Source organism: Salmo trutta, chromosome 14 (genome assembly GCF_901001165.1).
Source record: "Salmo trutta chromosome 14, fSalTru1.1, whole genome shotgun sequence".
Taxonomy (NCBI): domain Eukaryota; kingdom Metazoa; phylum Chordata; class Actinopteri; order Salmoniformes; family Salmonidae; genus Salmo; species Salmo trutta.
Genome location: NC_042970.1, coordinates 14,496,277 through 14,517,267, shown reverse-complemented (window position 1 = coordinate 14,517,267; position 20,991 = coordinate 14,496,277). Strand labels below are relative to the sequence as shown.

The 20,991-nt window shown below is 42.0% G+C and overlaps 1 non-coding gene across 1 annotated transcript; it reads left to right on the top strand.

Annotated features, from left to right (window-relative positions):
- Positions 1 to 217: 217 nt before the first annotated feature.
- On the top strand, positions 218 to 290 carry trnak-cuu (transfer RNA lysine (anticodon CUU)). The gene has a single exon. It is a non-coding gene; the product is annotated as a tRNA-Lys (tRNA).
- Positions 291 to 20,991: the final 20,701 nt, after the last annotated feature.

Here is a 20,991-nt window from a genome sequence, read left to right as displayed (position 1 = left end):
GACAAGAAATAGATAAGCAGAGGGTTCAAGAAAAATACTTGCTCCTGGTGAGGCTCAAACTCACAACCTTGTCATTGATTTTATGCATACTGATGTATAAGTACTACATGCTAACGATTGCACCACAGGATCCATTAAAAACACTCTCACTGATCACCATATTTTGCACAACCAGAGCTGTTCGATATTCAGACCAAGTCATTAACACCATCGAGGTGCCTGGCTAGCTCAGTCTGAAGAGCATGAGACTCTTAATCTCAGGGTCTTGGGTTCAAGCCCCACGTTGGGCACTGCTTTCTCCGCCGAAGAACTTTGCAACAGCCATTCATTTTGACTTTTGAGCAGGCTTGCCACCCTGCATTGCTGAAGTGTCAGGCATAGCTGGTGATACAAAAGACTATGAATTGGAATCCAAGCTGTGCCTGCACTCTGACCTGTTATCTCAAGGACATTCCTATTTCTTATCCTGTCTAGGGTCGGCGGGACGAAATCATCCCACCTACGTAACAGCCAGTGGAATCCTATGGCACGTTATTCAAATACCTTCGAAATGCTATTACTTCAATTTCTCAAACATATGACTATTTTACACCATTTGAAAGACAAGACTCTCGTTAATCTAACCACACTGTCCGATTTCAAAAAGGCTTTACAACGAAAGCAAAACATTAGATTATGTCAGCAGAGTACCCAGCCAGAAATAACCAGACACCCATTTTTCAAGCTAGCATATAATGTCACAAAAAACGAAACCACAGCTAAATGCAGCACTAACCTTTGATGATCTTCATCAGATGACACACCTAGGACATTATGTTATACAATACATGCATGTTTTGTTCAATCAAGTTCATATTTATATCAAAAACCAGCTTTCTACATTAGCATGTGACGTTCAGAACTAGCATACCCCCCGCAAACTTCCGGCGAATTTACTAACAATTTACTAAATTACTCACGATAAACGTTCACAAAAAGCATAACAATTATTTTAAGAATTATAGATACAGAACTCCTCTATGCACTCGATATGTCCGATTTTAAAATAGCTTTTCGGTGAAAGCACATTTTGCAATATTCTAAGTAGATAGCCCGGCATCACAGGGCTAACTATTTAGACACCCAGCAAGTTTAGCACTCATCAAAGTCAGATTTACTATAAGAAAAATGTTATTACCTTTCGTGTTCTTCGTCAGAATGCACTCCCAGGACTTCTACTTCAATAACAAATGTTGGTTTGGTCCCAAATAATCCATAGTTATGTTCAAATATCCTCTGTTTTGTTTGTGCTTTCAAGACACTATCCGAATGGCAAAGAAGGGTGACGAGCACGACGCATTTCGGGTGACGAGCACGACGCATTTCGTGACTAATTCTAAATATTCCATTACCGTACTTCGAAGCATGTCAACCGCTGTTTAAAATCAATTTTTATGCCATTTTTCTCGTAAAAAAGCGATAATATTCCGACCGGCAAAGCCTGTTTACGTTCAAAGAGAGAGAAAATAAAAGCATGGGATCCCCTCGTGCACGAGCCTTAGTCTGATGGCCCTCTGATCGACCACCATCCAAACGCGCTAATGTTTTTCAGCCAGAGGCTGGAATTACATCATTCAGCTTTTTCCCGGGGTCTGAGAGCCTATGGGAGCCGTAGGAAGTGTCACGTTACAACAAAGATCCTCAGTTTTCAATAAACAGAGCCAAGAAGAACAAGAACTTGTCAGACAGGCCACTTCCTGTAAGGAATCTTCTCAGGTTTTTGCCTGCCTTATGAGTTCTGTTATACTCACAGACACCATTCAAACAGATTTTGAAACTTTAGGGTGTTTTCTATCCAAAGCCAATAATTATTTGCATATTCTAGTTACTGGGCAGGAGTAGTAACCAGATTAAATCGGGTACGTTTTTTATCCGGCCGTGCAAATACTGCCCCCTATCCCCAACAGGTTAAGGCAAGGGCTGATTTCATGGTTTTACTGCTAACCTACAAAGCATTACATGGGCTTGCTCCTACCTATCTTTCCGATTTGGTCCTGCCGTACATACCTACACGTACGCTATGGTCACAAGACGCAGGCCTCCTAATTGTCCCTAGAATTTCTAAGCAAACGGCTGGAGGTAGGGCTTTCTCCTATAGAGCTCAATTTTTATTGAATGGTCTGCCTACCCATGTGAGAGACGCAGACTCAGTCTCAACCTTTAAGTCTTTACTGAAGACTTATCTCTTCAGTAGGTCCTATGATTAAGTATAGTCTGGCCCAGGAGTGTGAAGGTGAACGGAAAGGCTGGAGCAACGAATCGCCCTTGCTGTCTCTGCCTTGCCGGTTCCCCTCTTTCCACTGGGATTCTCTGCCTCTAACCCTATTACAGGGGCTGAGTCACTGGCTTACTGGTGTTCTTCCATGCCGTCCATGGGAGGGGTGCGTCACTTGAGTGGGTTGAGTCACTGACGTGGTCTTCCTGTCTGGGTTGGCGCCCCCCCTTGGGTTGTGCCATGGCGGAGATTTTTGTGGGCTATACTCGGCCTTGTCTTAGGACGGTAAGTTGGTGGTTGGAGACATCCCTCTAGTGGTGTGGGGGCTGTGCTTTGGCAAAATGGGTGGGGTTATATCCTGCCTGTTTGGCCCTGTCCGGGGGTATCATCGGATGGGGCCACAGTGTCTTCTGATCCCTCCTGTCTCAGCCTCCAGTATTTATGCTGCAGTAGTTTATGTGTCGGGGGGCTAGGGTCAGTCTGTTACATCTGGAGTATTTCTCTTGTCTTATCCGGTGTCCTGTGTGAATTTAAATATGCTCTCTCTAATTCTCTCTTTCTCTCTTTCTTTCTCTCGAAGGACCTGAGCCCTAGAACCATGCCTCAGGACTACCTGGCATGATGACTCCTTGCTGTCCCCAGTCCACCTGGCCATGCTGCTGCTCCAGTTTCAACTGTTCTGCCTGCGGCTACGGAACCCTGACCTGTTCACCGGACGTGCTTGTTGCACCCTCGACAACTACTATGATTATTATTATTTGACCATGCTGGTCATTTATGAACATTTTAACATCTTGACCATGTTCTGTTATAATATCCACCCGGCACAGCTAGAAGAGGACTGGCCACCCCTCATAGCCTGGTTCCTCTCTAGGTTTCTTCCTAGGTTTTTGGCCTTTCTTGGGAGTTTTTCCTAGGGAGTTTTTCCTAGCCACCGTGCTTCTTTCACATGCATTGCTTGCTGTTTGGGGTTTTAGGCTGGGTTTCTGTACAGCACTTTGAGATTTCAGCTGATGTACGAAGGGCTATATAAATAAATTTGATTTGATTTGATTTGACTACACATCTCGAATGTTCAGAAAGTTAAGCTTACTTTGCAAAAATCTTGTTGACTAAAATTATACAGTACTGCTCGCTGGTAGAGTTGGCTAGCTAGCAGTGGCTGCGTTGTTGACTTTGTTTGAAAATGTAGCTGGCTAGCTAACCTCAATAGCTACTCTGTACGACACCTTTATCTATGATACAAAGTCAACTATGTAGCTAGCTAACATTACACTAATCAAATCGTTCCGTTGTAATGTATTTAGTTTCTACTGTACTGCTAGTTGGTAAAGCTGGCTAGCTAGCAGCGGCTGTGGTGTTGGCTTTGTTTGTAAAACGGCATTGCTGTGAACGAGTACAGCTGGCTAGCTAACCTTGTTAGTTTCTCAAAGCTACACCTCTATCCTTGATGCAAAGACAACTATGTAGTTAGCTAACATTACACTAATCAAATCGTTCCGTTGTAATGTATTTCGTTTCTACTGTGCTGCTAGTTGGTAAAGCTGGCTAGCTAGCAGTGGCTGTGGTGTTGGCATTGTTTGTATAACGGCGTCGCTGCGAGCGAGTACAGCTGGTATGTCATTTAGATAAGAGGTCAGAGTGCAGGCAGAGCTAGGATTCAAACCCATATTCTCCTGTATCACCAGCTGAGCCTGACACGTCAGCAATGCAGGGTTGCAAGCCTTCTCGAAAGTCCAAGAGGATGGCTGTTTGCACCTTAAGGTGGTGCTTCGGCAGGAAAAAGCATCTCCAATCTAAAATTAAATCTAGAATCGTCTTCCTATTTCACAACAAAGCATCCTTCACTCATGCTGCCAAACATACCCTCGTAAAACTGACCATCCTACCGATCCTCGACTTCGGTGATGTCATTTACAAAATAGCCTCCAACACTCTACTCAACAAATTGGATGCAGTCTTTCACAGTGCCATCGGTTTTGTCACCAAAGCCCCATATACTACCCACCACTGCGACCTGTACGCTTTCGTTGGCTGGCCCTCGCTTCATACTCGTCGCCAAACCCACTGGCTCCAGGTTATCTACAAGTCTTATCTCAGCTCACTGGTCACCATAGCAGCACCCACCCATAGCACACGCTCCTGCAGGTATATCTCACTGGTCACCCCCAAAGCCAATTCCTCCTTTGGCCGCCTTTTCTTCCAGTTCTCTGCTGCCAATGACTGGAACGAACTGCAAAAATCACTGAAGCTGGAGTCTCTTATCTCCCTCACTAACTTCAAGCACCAGCTGTCAGAGCAGCTCACAGATCATTGCACCTGTACATAGCCCATCTGTAAATAGCCCATACAACTACCTTATCTCCATACTGTATTTATGTATTTATTTTGCTCCTTTGCACCCCAGCATCTCTTCTTGCACATTCATCTTCTGCACATCTATCACTCCAGTGTTTAATTGCTATACCGTAATTACAGAGCTGTATGATTTGGAAAGACAATGTTTCTAGAGACAGAGCTGTGCCCTAAAAAAAGGAGACACTAGATTGTAGCTTGGGCTACCCTTGCCCCAATCTCCTTCTTAGCAAGGTTGGTGTGAAATTGTTATAACGTGTTCTCTTTCTCTTCCCTGTGAAATGTTATTAACATGCTGTAAGGTGACGTGCCTCTCTGGCTGATAAGATTTCTGCAGCTATCTTGTTTTCTAATCCCCCAAAGGATAGTGAAACAGTTAGATGCCAACTCTGAATGAGCCCCCATTTTCCCCTGTAAGTACAGACGATGAGTCATGATTGAAGGTTGTTTGCTTTTAACAAGTTGAGGGTAAGGTCATCTAAACCCTTAACCTGTTTACATTATATGGAACAGTGAGCTGATGAGCAAGTTAAACAACTGGACTTTACATTTTAACTAGGTGGATGTCCCAGGGACAGTTAGTGAAAACATAGGTCAAGCAACCCGACTGTGGTAAGTAATATGAAAACAATAGTTAACACTGAGAGATTTATTCACCTCTGAATCTACAGATCTGTTGTGTATTTGTGTATTTTTTTGATACTCACTCCCATTAATAAAGTATAACCTTTATTATGATTATAGTATTACCATACTAATTAGATTGTACAACCCAGAATGAAGGGTTTGAAATGATGAAGTGTCTGGGGTTTTTTCTGTGTTGATTTCCCTTATATTAAGAGTATAGAATATTTTTATGTAGAAGCTACAATCTAAATGCTTACATTTCAAAGTACTGATTATTATCACACAGATGATAAGAGGATGGAATGTCATTTTAATGTTTGTCCCTTTCTTATCACTAATTTCTGTGTTCTATTCATGTGCTGTTCTATACCACCGGTACAGAGCTTGCTCAGGAATGGCAGCAGGCAGGCGTGAGTGCATCTACACGCACAGTGAGGCAAATACTTTTGGAGGATGGCCTGGTGTCAAGAAGGGCAGCAAAGAAGCCACTTCTCTCCAGGAAAAACATCAGGGACAGACTGATATTCTGCAAAAGGTCTACAGGGATTGGACTGCTGAGGACTGGGGTAAAGTAATTGTCTCTGATGAATCCCCTTTCCGATTGTTTGGGGCATCCGGAAAAAAGCTTGTCCGGAGAAGACAAGGTGAGCGCTACTATCAGTCCTGTGTCATGCCAACAGTAAAACATCCTGAGACCATTCATGTGTGGGGTTGCTTCTCAGCCAAGGGAGTGGGCTCACTCACAATTTTGCCTAAGAACACAGCCATGAATAAAGAATGGTACCAACACATCCTCCGAGAGCAACTTCTCCCAACCATCCAGTAACAGTTTGGTGATGAACAATGCCTTTTCCAGCATGATGTAGCACCTTGCTTCTATATAAAAATATTCTATACTCTTAAAATAAGGGAAATCAACACAGAAAAAAACCCAGACACTTCATAATTTCAAACCCTTCATTCTGGGTTGTACAATCCAATTAGTATGGTAATACTATAATCATAATAAAGGTTATACTTTATTAACGCGAGTGAGTATCAAAAATATACCTGTTGTATTCAGCACATGTGATAAATACATTTTAATTTGATTTGATGAAACTCTTAATCTCAGGGTCGTGGGTTCGAGCCCCATGTTGGGAAATACTTTTCTCCTAGGAAACACCAACTCACTTTGCAAACTGCCATCCACTTCCTCTAAAGAGCAGTCTTGCCAACCTGCATTGCAGACATATCGGGTTTGCTGGTGAAACAGGAGTCCCTGGGTTTGAATCCCAGCAATGCCTGCACTCTGACCTGTTATCAAAATGACATACCTATTACTTATGAAACGTCCTCCTAAATGGAGTGAAAAGTGCAAATTTTCTGGACAAGAAATAGACATGCAGAGGGTTCAACAAAGATCCCTGCTCCTGGTGAGGCTCAGCATTGCTTTGATGCATACTGCGGTATAAGTACGACACGCTAACCAATTGTACCATTGGAGACATTTAAGCACTCTCGCTGAACACCATTTTTTTGCACGAACAGAGTTGTATTATATTTGGTCCAAAGCCAGTTTGCAGTTGAACAGCCAGCCAACTCAGTGGGTAGAGCATTAGACTCTTAATCTCAGGCTTGTGTGTTTGAGCCCCATGTTGGGTGATGCTTTTCTCTGGCGAAGTACAAACTGCCATCCACTTCCTCTAAAGAGCGTGCTTGCCAACCTGCATTGGAGATGTCTCTCTCTCTCTCTCTCTCTGCCCTTTATTAACACAGCCATAATTCAATTAGAACGCCTGTCTCCCAATGTTGGCAGCTGTGCTCGATAGATGGGGAGTAGGTTGGAATAAATAGTGAGCCTTATTCTCCTTATTTTAAATTTCTCTGATGATAATTCAAAATCACATCGCTTGTCACATTGTGTGTTTTTCCTATTGTTCCTTTTACTTTATTCACACAAGGGTGTTTCATGTGAAAAGTCAGCTTGAATCTTTCCTGCTAATGTCTGATACATCGCTAATCGATCACCATCGATTAATTGATGCGACAGCCCTTTGAGTGATGATACGATATGCAATCTGTTTTCCCTGCGGTTCCTTACACATTATTCGAGTGATGTTTTCCTAGATTGTTCGAATGGTTTTCCATGGAGATTTACAAAAAATATCATTACGATGAAGAACACCCTTAGCTCAATTGTCCCCATTGGGAATTGTCTCCATCAATATCCATGCAGTGTGTTCCTTTAATGTGATCTACAGTATATCCGTTTTAATTAGCCATGAGCTGGCTGTCTGTGTTGCTGGAGCAGTGGACATGAAAGTGGGATCTATCTGCATCACACAGCCGCTGTGACGGCTCAACTAAACAGCTCTAGCTCTGCTGTTGCTTCAGTATGTTACCATGGCTGCATGCATCCAGTCAACACAGGCTTTTTTTCATTACATGTGTGTCCATTCATAGTACTGTAAGTTCTTTTTTTTTTATTGAATCTGCTCAAATTCTAAATTATCAAAAATTGATGACAATTACAGACACAAACAATGGTGATGAGAGCATTAAGTTAAATTCTTCTCTTATCCCCGTTTCTGTCATGTTCGTCGTAAAGATGGGACCAAGGTGCAGCGGGAATGTGAATACTCATCTTCTTTATTATGAAGAAAACCAAATAAACAACGACGAGAAAACAGTCCTGTGAGGCACACAACTACACTTGGAACAACTACCCACAAAAACCCATGGAAAAACACCCCTACTGAATAGGACCTTCAATTAGAGGCAACGAGTAACGGCTGCCTCCAATTGAAGGTCAACCCAATAAACTAAACATAGAAATAGAAAAACTAGAACGAACATAGAAATATACTAATATAGAACATTAACCCCAAAAAACGAAACACATAAAACAAACACCCCCTGCCACGCCCTGACCAAACTACAATAACAAACAACCCCTTTTACTGGTCAGGACGTGACAGTTTCTCACTCTCTCACACACAATGTGTATTCAATGGATTGAAGCACATGTGTAGAATGGTAATAGCTCTCATCCGAGCTTGAATTTGTTGTTATTAAGAGGATTATTTATTTTCCAGGCTGTTAAGATGCTCACAGCAGATGTGTCAACTTTGTAGTCATAGAAACCAATAGTCTTTTCCAGTGTCTGTAAAGGAAACCTTTAATTGGTTGAAGCCATGCTTGTAAATGCAAGCGTCAATGGTGGCCTTCAATGCCATCAAAGCCATTTCTGAAGAGGTCTTAAAAGAAAACTTTAGATAAGCGCTTTTTAAAGATTATTAGCATCTCTGTAAATCCATAAAACACATCAAACAGACAGTGAATCTTGACGTTTGATTTGTGAAGAGGGGGCTATGTGGGTCAGTTGTGTCTGGGAGAGAGAGCTTGATTAAAGGATCAGACATCCTCATTAAAATGGGCATCTCTATAAACATGATTGAAGACTTGAAGCACAGAAGAGACATCAATACTATTTTGTCCCACAGAAACTGTTTGCTTTCCTTCAATGTATCCCTGTCTGTATCCCTGTGTGTGAAACATTAGTCCACGTATTGATTGATGAGCTCCAGTTAGTGTCTTATGTACCTGTATCAACTCATGTGCTTCAGGTTCATCTTTATAAGAATCTTAGTGCACTACCTGGCAGTACGGCATCTCTCTAGGTACATGTCTTGCCACTCTATAAGTCATCAGTGACTGAATGAGCAGTCCTCCTGGTGCAGTAACTCCTTCAGCACTGGTTCTCAACTGGTCTTACCTCAGGATCTTAATTTAACCATTGCGTCAGTCGCGACCCAATGGCAAGCTAGTTATAATGGTGCATGTTTAAGACATTTCTAATAAATGTGTTCCTCAAATGTCACACTGATGACACTCTCTCAACACAATAGATTACTACGCAAGGTCTCATTTGTCCCATTGCAATCCCGACAGAAGCTTTTTTCAAGCTATTGTCATGACGTTGCTCTCTTTGAGTACAGGGAGGACAGTTGGCCCCCTACCCCTTGCACCATCCCCCAACCTACCTCCCCCCACCCAGGCCCTGTGTGAAGGGGTGGTAAAAATCTAGGGAAGAATCTCCTGCCACATGGCCCATAGAGAGACACAGGAAATTCTTCCAACTCACAGAATTGGGGAACCAAACGACATTTATGTTCTGGAGAAGGTATAAAAGATTGGTGAAGAATCCTGCTACGAACTGGTCCGCTTGGTACAATTTTGTGATACTCAGAATAGACAATATAGCCATATTACCATAAAACTGTTTATATAATAGCCTCAGCTATGGGACTTGCATCCCAATGGTTGTATAAAATGTATTAATAAGGATAAAGCTATTTGGAATACGTTGAGATGCCATGTACTGATGTTAATGTGATAGAATGTATTTCTGTTCAAAAGCTTAGATCAGTCATCAGCACGCCCCCCAGGGACACAGACAGGACCAGGTGTCATGTGACAAGCCTGTTCTATGTTCACGTATAAAACCCCACCCTGATTTAATTTCTTCAGACCAGGCCTCCACTCCATGACGAGTTGGCCAATAGGTTTGACCACCCAATTCCTCTACTGAAAGTTAAACTTTTAGACTATCGAGACCGACAGAATAAGAACAAGTCTTTGATATTAATTATTAGACTGCAGCTAAGTAAATTATATCATTGAACGCGAAGACCAACGAAACATGCATTCTATAACGACATTAATGAATGTCGCTTTGAAAGATCCATTCTAACCGAGAGAGAGAGAGAGAGAGAGAACTCTCCAACAGAACGACTCTCCAACAAGGATCCCGACGACACACTGAGCGTAAATATATATTGATTGCAATTGTTCCCGAATGAGTGAGCGTTCATGTGCAAAGGATTAGCATATCAATTGTTAATATTAATGAACTCTGTGTGCCTCCTCAGCTGCCCTTTATGACCCTTTGTTTAACAAGACACCAGCCATGGCTGTTTAGCCCACTAGGGCACATTAATCTACCAATTCTTTGTGACGATAATTACTGTTTGTATGCTTTCTGTGAATTACTTAGTTTAGTAAATAAATTATTTTAAGACAATTGATGTATGGATGACTTTAGTAAAGGCTGGATTCGTGCAGATACAACAATTTACAACGTTTGGAATGAGACTGGATGCGAGGTAAAATACACCATTTAAACCAGAAGATAATCAGCCTATACTATAATATAATATATAATGTTATAATATAGGAAAGTTATATTAGGAAAATTATAACTTTGTAATCTGAATATTTTCCTTGGTGCCCCAATCTCCTAGTTAATTACAGTTAAATGATTAATCAGTTTAATCGCGTAATAATAATTACAGGGAGTTAATTGATAAACATGTCTTCAGTTTAAAGGTGCCCAAAGACACGACACTATTCTGAAAATCTGATATATTCTTCAAGGCAGGGATGGGCAACTTTGATGAGGGTAGGGGCCACAAAAACAAATCTCATCATTAGGGCCGCAGTCATCATACATGACCTGCCTTTATCCTGTGGGGGAGTGCTTCAGACCTCCACACCATGTTGGTTAAAGGGTTAGGTTCCCCGGGGCCCCTGAATGTAGCGAATCAACTTTGTGCCAGGGTACTCAGTTCAGAGATGGAGGACTTGGGGTAAGAGGCGCAGGCAGCACATCAGGGAGGATAACCTCACACTTCCAACAGAAGCAGTTGTTGCTCTCAGCAATAATATAATCTTGCACACACACGTTGCCATAGTTACCACAACACAGCTAGACCAGATGCCCTAGTTCAGTTCGATGTCATCACTAGTGGTGGCATATCCGTGGTTGTCTTTGTCATTGTGAATTGTGAATTATTATTTGGCATACCTAAAGAGCAATCAGATCTACAATAAGAGGTATTGTTAGTACACTCAAGTACTTTACACATGTTTTGCTTGGTTCCAAAGCCATACTGATATCAAGTGGAGGACTTTTTTTTCATCTTTTCACATGAGTGTGGTTCGCTGAGAGGAAAGGGGAGATAGAATCAGACAGGATGTGCTTCCCTCTGCACACCTCTTGGGTTGTGAAAAGCTCCTAACTTTTTTATTTCACCTTTATTTAACCAGGTAGGCAAGTTGAGAACAAGTTCTCATTTACAATTGCGACCTGGCCAAGATGAAGCAAAGCAGTTCGACAACATACAAAAACACAGAGTTACACATGGAGTAAAACAACATACAATCAATGATACAGTAGAAAAAATAAGACTATATAGAATATGAGCAAATGATGTGAGATAAGGGGGGTAAAGGCAAAAAAGGCCATGGTGGCAAAGTAAATAAAGTATAGCAAGTAAAACACTGGAATGGTAGATTTGTTATTTGAAGAAAGTTCAAAGTTAAAATATAAATAATATGGTGCAAAGGAGCAAAATAAATAAATACAGTAAGGGAAGTGGTAGTAGTTTGGGCTAAATTATAGATGGGCTATGTACAGGTGCAGTACATTCCTGGATGACTGGCCAGATCCTCATATTAATCCCTGTTAAGAAATGTTTACTGTAAGCACAGTGTCCAGCCCAGCAGCTCACTGCTATGTTGTTTATTGTCTCTCCTCTAGTAGGGTTGGTGAGAAGTATTCTCATGAAGCTCATCATCTATCAGCCTGCCAGTTAAACACAGCGGTAGTGATGTGTTAGCTACGGCGCACAGTCAACAAAGACTCCATGTGCTTTTAAGGTTTCATATCCCTTTAATTAGCACCACAGCTCCTGTGGAAGAGTGATTTATCTGTCCACTCTCTGGTGCTAAAGTAGAGTCCACTCTCTGGTGCTAAAGTAGAGTCCACTCTCTGGTGCTAATGTAGAGTCCACTCTCTGGTGCTAATGTAGAGTCCACTCTCTGGTGCTAATGTAGAGTGCACTCTCTGGTGCTAATGTAGAGTCCACTCTCTGGTGCTAAAGTAGAGTCCACTCTCTGGTGCTAATGTAGAGTCCACTCTCTGGTGCTAATGTAGAGTCCACTCTCTGGTGCTAATGTAGAGTCCACTTTCTGGTGCTAATGTAGAGTCCACTCTCTGGTGCTAAAGTAGAGTCCACTCTCTGGTGCTAATGTAGAGTCCACTCTCTGGTGCTAATGTAGAGTTTGTGTGGACCACCTTTGGGCCCATGCTGCTTGTTATCACTTCCATCAACAATTGTGTGTGTGTGTGTGTGTGTGTGTGTGTGTGTGTGTGTGTGTGTGTGTGTGTGTGTGTGTGTGTGTGTGTGTGTGTGTGTGTGTGGTGTGTGTGTGTGTGTGTGTGTGTTAAGACAATGGACAGAGGAGAGGTTTTTGAAGTGACATACCAACTTAATGGCATCTCTGTGTAATTTTCCTCACAAAGACAAAATACTATTTGGATTGGTCAACTGTCCTCAATATAAATACATTGTCATTGGTAAAGTATAAATATAATACTACTACTATACTTCTTATTTGCATTATAGACAATTATGCTCAAGGTGTGACTTCAGATGTCTGAAACATGCACACAATGCTAAGTCTTTCTTTCATTCTCCTGACCCAAGACTGTGTGAACACTCACAATCCTAAATCAATACTATACAAAAGCAATTATGAGAACAGACCCACTCAGGTCCACTAATCTTCAGTCCCATTGATCAGTCCCGAGTCTGTTTATTTTTGACCCAGACTTTATAGTCTCTTAGAAACACCACTCTTATCATCTTTCCCCAAGCTTTTAGAATGGGGGTGGGCAACTACATTCAGCCGTGAGACGATTTTTGTCAGAGCGGATGGTCGGGGGCCAGAACATAATGATATTAATTTGTACATAAATACCTTTAAAATAAATACCTTGATTACATTGAGACACGATCACGTCTCTTTTTCTATTTGTGGGAATACTTAGGAACATGTTTCCTAAATTAAATACATTTTTAGGTGAATTCCTGGTGATTTTACTGTCTTTTTTTACCCAAAACTAAAATCCACACAAAAAAAAATGTTGGGGGGCCCAAAAAAAATCACTGTTGCAACCCCTGATTTAGAAGATCTGCGTTATAGCATGCGGTACTGATTTTCCTCACGTACATAACACTCCTAAGTTAGCTCAATGATACGTTTGAAACATCAGTTCTCCTCTAAATATATACATTATTGAACAGATGTGTTAGTAGAGTTGATTTATTTATCCAGTATCATTTGTTGCTACTGTGTATGGAACCACCCTCAAGGACTCTGTTGGGTATAGAGAGACACAGAGACAAACAGAAAGAGAGGGTCTGTCCAAAGTTAAATGTTACCCAATCAAATAGGATGTACTGTCATAACACAACATATCTAAATAAAGGATTGCTCAGGCACAATTAAATGACAATTTTGCTTGGGGAATGAAAATAATATTTTTATATTTTTTTATGTGAGTTCTAGATTTAAAATAATTTCACTTGGAAGACTGATCATTCACCCATTTTGTCTGTTTTGTATAGGGAAGTCGAAAGGCCAAAAATAACGCATGATTATGTTTCTCCCTTGCCTATACTCCAACTCAAATACCCACACACTTCAATCCCATTCCATTCAAAAATCTAATCAGTTCCCTCTCCATGATCATCAACACTGCTTGGGTGCATGGGTCTCTGTCTAAGCACTTGCTAATTCTCTCAAAATGCACAGGTTTATGCAAATCTTCCAAACTTTAAAGGAGAGTTGAAAATGACAACAACAACAGGTGTGTGTGTGCACAGGTACAACAGCTGCCATAGGAGGAAAATATAAATAAGCCACGGTATCTCAGTAAACATGTACATATTTACAGTGGTTTGCCCATTTTCAAGTGTCGCTTCTGTCTTCCTACACAGCTTGGCGTCAAACTCTGGTTACCATGGCAACAAGCTCACAAGCTGCAACAGGGGCCCGGTAGATGAACACAAGTGGCTGTGAGGTGCGTTCAGCAGACTAGGGATCAGTGTAATGGAATTACTCTCTCTTATCTCTTACACATTCCCTGTCTGGAAGCACTTCTAGGTCACATAGACACTCTCACTGAGACTAACATGCTTTAGGCCTATGGACTAATGTATTTACATCACTTACTTTGTCACTGGCCTGTGATCGGCAAGATAGTTGTTTTACTATTGTGTTTGTTTTGGTTCATGTGTTTTGGTTCATGTATTATATTCTATCAAAATCTGTTTCGTTATATTTTAACTTTGAGATTTTTTGTCAGAGCCAATGTTAAGAATATGAAGGGAATATCAAACTTTGTTGATTTCTTTAATTTAACCTGTTGGGGCTAGGGGGCAGTATTTGCACGGCCAGATAAAAAACGTACCCGATTTAAACTGGTTACTACTCTTGCCCAGAAACGAGAATATGCATACAATTAGATTTGGATAGAAAACACTCTAAAGTTTCTAAAACTGAATGGTGTCTGTGAGTATAACAGAACTCATATGGCAGGGCAAAACCTGAGAAGATTCCACACAGGAAGTGCCCTGTCTGACAATTTGCTCTCCTTCTGTGGCATCTCTATCAAAAATACAGCATCTCTGCTGTAACGTGACATTTTCTAAGGCTTCTATTTGCTCTCAGAAGGCGCCAGAAAGTGGAATGACGTCTCTGCAGTCTCTGGGCGAAAAACAGCAGGAGTTTTTGTAAGTGGTCAGGCAGGGAACAATGACACTGGAGATGCGCGTCCACGAGACGACTCCGTGTTTTTCTTTCAGTCTTTGAATGAATACAACGTCGCCCGGTTGGAATATTATCGCTATTTTACGAGAAAAATCGCATGAAAATTGATTTTAAACAGCGTTTGACATGCTTCGAAGTACGGTAATGGAATATTTAGAATTTTTTGGTCACGAAATGTACTCGCGCGTCACCCTTCGGATACTGACCTGAACGCACGAACAAAACGGAGCTATTTCAATATAACTATGGATTATTTGGAACCAAAACAACCTTTTTTGTTGAAGTAGAAGTCCTGGGAGTGCATTCTGACGAAGAACAGCAAAGTTAATCCAATTTTTCTTATAGTAAATCTGAGTTTGGTGAGGGCCAAACTTGGTGGGTGTCAAATTAGCTAGCCGTGATGGCTGGGCTATCTACTCAGAATATTGCAAAATGTGCTTTCGCCGAAAAGCTATTTTAAAATCTGACACCGCGATTGCATAAAGGAGTTCTGTATCTATAATTCTTAAAATAATTGTTATGTATTTGTGAACGTTAATCGTTAGTAATTTAGTAAATTCACCGGAAGTTTGCGGTGGGTATGCTAGTTCTGAACATCACATGCTAATGTAAAAAGCTGTTTTTTTATATAAATATGAACTTGATTGAACAAAACATGCATGTATTGTATAACATAATGTCCTAGGAGTGTCATCTGATGAAGACCATCAAAGGTTAGTGCTGCATTTAGCTGTGGGTTTGGTTTTTGTGACATATATGCTTGCTTTGAAAATGGCTGTGTGATTATTTTTGGCAGGGTACTCTCCTGACATAATCTAATGTTTTGTTTTCGCTGTAAAGCCTTTTTGAAATCGGACAATGTGCCACCTTGCCCAGGGAGGTTAAAACATAAGATGAGTTTTGTAGATATTCTCTTTCTCTTGCTTGTCTGTTGCAAGAGGGCAAAGCACTGTTGGAAAGGATCTCTGACAGGACCTTGAGGAGGATCAGTTTCTAGAGGGAAGGATTGAAGGAATTCTTGACTGAGTAAACTCTCCTTTACCCCCCTCTGAGTCTAAATTCACCTTGACAGTTTTGACAGGTACTGGGATAAACAACGGAACATCATTTGGAAGGTTGCTTCACACTCTTACACACAGTCACATCACATACTGTAGGCAAACACTCACATAAGTATGCACACATTTACACACTGATTTATGCATTGATGCACTACTAAACACCACCTACACAATCACATTATTTGTCTGCTTCAATGTAAAAAAAAAAAAAAAAAAAAATTACTGCAATGGGGCAAACACATGAACACTATTTGGTATGGTACATTAGTCAACAGATCTCAGTTGTTGTCAGTGACTTAGACCATTCATTTATTTCATCCAAATGACTTTGGTGGTCTATCCCTGGTATGTGATTTATAGCATAGTTTCACTTTAATTGGACTCTACTGAACAAAGACAAGACCTCCATCCCATCCCTGTTTTAATCATCCCCTCCAGCTTTGAGAGAGTCAATTAAATGTTCATGATTACAGTTTCCCATTTACCTTCTCAAGCTGGAATGGCTTTATTCCTCTCCTCTTTACTGGACAGCTGCTGGGAGCCTCAGGACTCACCGTCCAGCCCTGTGGAGAGGCCACACTCAAAAATCTAGATTGCACAAAAGACACATTTACGTTCCCCTTGTATAATGGACGAATAAAGTACTATCCAAAAGACACTGTTCCTACGGCTCACACTACAATTAAACTAATACATAAATACAAACCTGTCATTCGTAGAAAATACTTGATTGCAAAAAACCATAGGGTACCACTACCTTCAGAATTACACTGTTAAAACACCATTTGGTTCACGGAATATAACACTGAATGTGTCCAGCAGGCAGCCAGCTCCACAGAACTCCATGGTGAGACGTGTGGAGACTCAGGCTGACATGAGGCTCTCTGACAGCGGCCATGGTAATTAGATTAGCTGCTGCCGTTGGTTCTGGCTCTGGCTCACTGGTTGTGCTGGTGGCCCTGCACAGCAAGCTGATGGGGGTTACTGCCATGCTGCCATGCTTACAGGGGGTCACACAGGGAATCACAGACCAGCCTGTCACTGAGGGAGATGCAATGTCAGGATCGTGCTCAGTGCTTGTGTTGTAAGAGGCTGCGATAGTATTGCAGTAAAACCCACCAGCAGTTGGAGGTAGTGCTGTTATGGTGACCGTATTACCGCCACACCAGCGGTCATGAGTCATGATAGCAGTCAAATTCCATGTGACCGTTTAGTCAAGGTAATTAATCTTCTCCAAGCTCTGATGCTGCTGATGGTAATTAGTAGTCTACCAAACTTGCTAACTGCCTGGTAGTGAGCACTCTATTGTCACTCAAATCACTCTGACATCAATGCAAATGTAATTGAAAATCGAATCAAACACTTCATGAGCTCATGATGTGCAACATTTCTATAGGCTATGCAATTGCGTGAGAAAACAGAGTGATGGCCTATTTTAAAAAGAGGAGGATCCCATCAACTTTCTATAGGCTAGGCCTACTATATTTATTTCTCAACCTTCCTAATATTAAGCACATTGCTTCTCTTTAAAACAGGAGTATAGCCGAACTGGCTGGCATGATAATGAACCACGAGAAAAGTGTCCTCCATTCGCAATTTACAGTGCCTTTGGAAAGCATTCAGACGCCTTTTTTCCTCATCAATCTAAACATAATACCCCATAATGACAAAGCAAAAAACTTAAATAGCACATTTCCATAAGTATTCAGACCCTTTACTCAATACTTTGTTGAAGCACCTAGGCAGAGATTACAGCATTGAGTCTTCTTGGGTATGACGCTACAAGCTTGGCATACCTGTATTTGGGGAGTTTCTCCCATTCTTCTGGGCAGATTCTCTCAAGCTCTGTCAGGTTGGATGGGGAGCATTGCTGCATTGTTATTTTCAGGTCTCTCCAGAGATGTTCGATCGGGTTCAAGTCTGGGCTCTGGCTGGGCCACTCAAGGACATTCAGACACTTGTCCAGAAGCCACTCCTGCATTGTATTGGCTGTGTGCTTAGGGTCGTTGTCCTGTTGGAAGGTGAACCTTCACCCCAGTCTGAAGTCCTGAGCGCTCTGGAACAGATTTTCATCAAGGATCTCTCTGTACTTTGCTCCATTCATATTTTCCTCGATCCTGACTATTCTCCCAGTCCTTGCCGCTGAATAACATCCCCACAGCATGATGCTGCCACCACCATGCTTCTCCGTAGGGATGGTGCCAGGTTTCCTCCAGAAGTGACGCTTGGCATTCAGGCCAAAGAGTTCAATCTTGGTTTCATCAGACCAAAGAATCTTGTTTCTCATCGTCTGCAACTCTTTAGCGGCCTTTTGGCGAACTCCAAGCGGGCTGTCATGTGCATTTTACTGAGGAGTGGCTTCCGTCTGGCCACTCTACCTTATAGGCCTTATTGGTGGAGTGATGCAGAGATGGTTGTCCTTCTGGAAGATTGTCCAATCTCCAAAGAGGAGCTCTAGAGCTCTGTCAGAGAGACCATGAGGTTCTTGGTCACCTCCCTGATCAAGGCCCTTCTCCCCCGATTGCTCAGTTTGGCTGTGCGGCCAGCTCTAGGTTGAGTATTGGTTGTTCCGAACATCTTACATTTAAGGATGGTGGAGGCCACTTTGTTCTTGGGGAGCTTCAATGCTGCCAACATTTTTTGGTACCCTTTCTGTGCCTCGACACTATCCTGTCTCGGAGCTATAAGGACAATTCCTTCGACCTCATTCCATGGTTTTTGCTCTGACAAGTATTGTCAATTATGGGACCTCAGACAGGTGTGTGCCTTTCCACATCATGTCCAATCAGTTTAATTTATGACAGGTGGACACCAATCAAGTTGTTGAAACATCTCAAGTATGACTAATGGAAAAAGGATGCACCTGAGCTACATTTTGAGTCTCATAGCAATAGGGCTGAACACAGTACTTATTTAAATAAGGTATTTCTGTTTTTTATTTGCAGTACATTTGCAAAAGTTCTAAAAACTTGTTTTTGCTTTGTCATTATGGGGCATTGTGTCACGTTCGTCGTACAAAGCGGACCAAGGCGCAGCGTGAGTTGAGTTCCACATACTTTATTATATAGTGAAACTACCAAAACCATAAACAAATGTAAAACGAACGTGAAAGCCGTAGTGCTAAACACACTAACACAAACAATATCCCACAACCCAGGTGGGAACAATGGAGAACTTAAGAATGATCCCCAATTAGAGACAACGAACATCAGCTGCCTCTAATTGGGAACCATACCAAGAGCACCGACATAGAAATGAAAAGACTAGAACACCCCCTAGTCACGCCCTGACCTACAACACCATAGAGAACCAAGGGCTCTCTATGGTCAAGGAGTGACACATTGTGTGTCGATTGCTGAGGATTTTTTTTCTTTAATCCATTTTAGAATAAGGATGTAAACTAACAAAATGTGGAAAAAGTCAAGGGGTCTGAATACTTTCAGAAGGCACTGTAAGTGCATAGAAGACATGTATTTGTTTTCTGCTGACACTGTTTTGAGGCTCATGAAAATAGTCCATTCTAAATCAAAACAAATGTCACACATATATTATTTAGTATATGTAAAGACAAGATCAAATCAAGAATAATAGGGCGTGACAGTACTCCCCCCCCCCCAAAGGTGTGGACTCCGGCCGCAAAACCTGAAACCAAATGGGGAGTGTAGGGGGGGTGACCGGTGTCAGTGGCAGCTCCGGTGCGGGTCGCTGCCCCTGCCCAGACCCTGGATCCGGCCATGGCTCCGGGCTGAACGCCGTGCCTGGACTGGGCATCGGCGCAGAGGAAGGCTCCGGCCTTGGAGCAGTACTGGATGCCGTGCCTGGACTGGGCACCGGCGCAGAGGAGGGCTCCGGACATGGAACTGGGTTGGACGCCGTGCCTGGCCTGGGCACCGGCGCAGAGGAAGGTCCCTCAAAAAAATTCATGTTGGTTTTCTTTGGATTTTCTCCTACCATATACAGTTGAAGTTGGAAGTTTACATTCACTTAGGTTGGAGTCATAAAACTACTTTTTCAACCACTCCACACATTTCTTGTTAACAAACTATAGTTTTGAAAAGTCGGTTAGGACATCTACTTTGTGCATGAGTCATTTTTCCAACAATTGTTTACAGACAGATTATTTCACTTATAATTCACTGTATCACAATTCCAGTGGGTCAGACGTTTACATACACTAAGTTGACTCTGCCTTTAAACAGCTTGGAAAATTCCAGAAAATTATGTTATGGCTTTAGACTCTTCTGATAGGCTAATGTACATAATTTGAGTCAATTGGAGGTATACCTGTGGATGTATTTCAAGGCCTACCTTCAAACTCAGTGCCTCTTTGCTTGACATCATGGGAAAATCAAAAGAAATCAGCATAGACCTCAGAAAACAAGTTGTAGACCTCCACAAGTCTGGTTCATCCTTCGGAGCAATTTCCAAACACCTGAAGGTACCACATTCATCTGTACAAACAATAGTACGCAAGTATAAACACCATGGGACCACGCAGCCGTCATACCGCTCAGGAAGGAGACGCGTTCTGTCTCCTAGAGATGTACGTACTTTGGTGCGAAAAGTGCAAATTAATCCCAGAACAACAGCAAAGGACCTTGTGAAGATGCTGGAGGAAACAGGTACAAAAGTATGTATATCCACAGTAAAATGAGTCCTATATTGACATAACCTGAAAGACCGTTCAGCAAGGAAGAAGCAACTGCTCCAAAACCGCCATAAAAAAGCCAGACTATGGTTTGCAACTGCACATGGGGACAAAGATCGTACTTTTTGGAGAAATGTCCTCTGGTCTGATGAAACAAAAATAGAACTGTTTGACCATAATGACCATCGTTATGTTTGGAGGGAAAGGGGGGGGCTTGCAAGCCAAAGAACACCATCCCAACCATGAAGCACGGGGGTGGCAGCATCATGTTGTGGGGGTGCTTTGCTGCAGGAGGGACTGGTGCACTTCACAAAATAGATGGCTTCATGAGGAAAGAAAATTATGTGGATATATTGAAGCAAAATCTCAAGACATCAGTCAGGAAG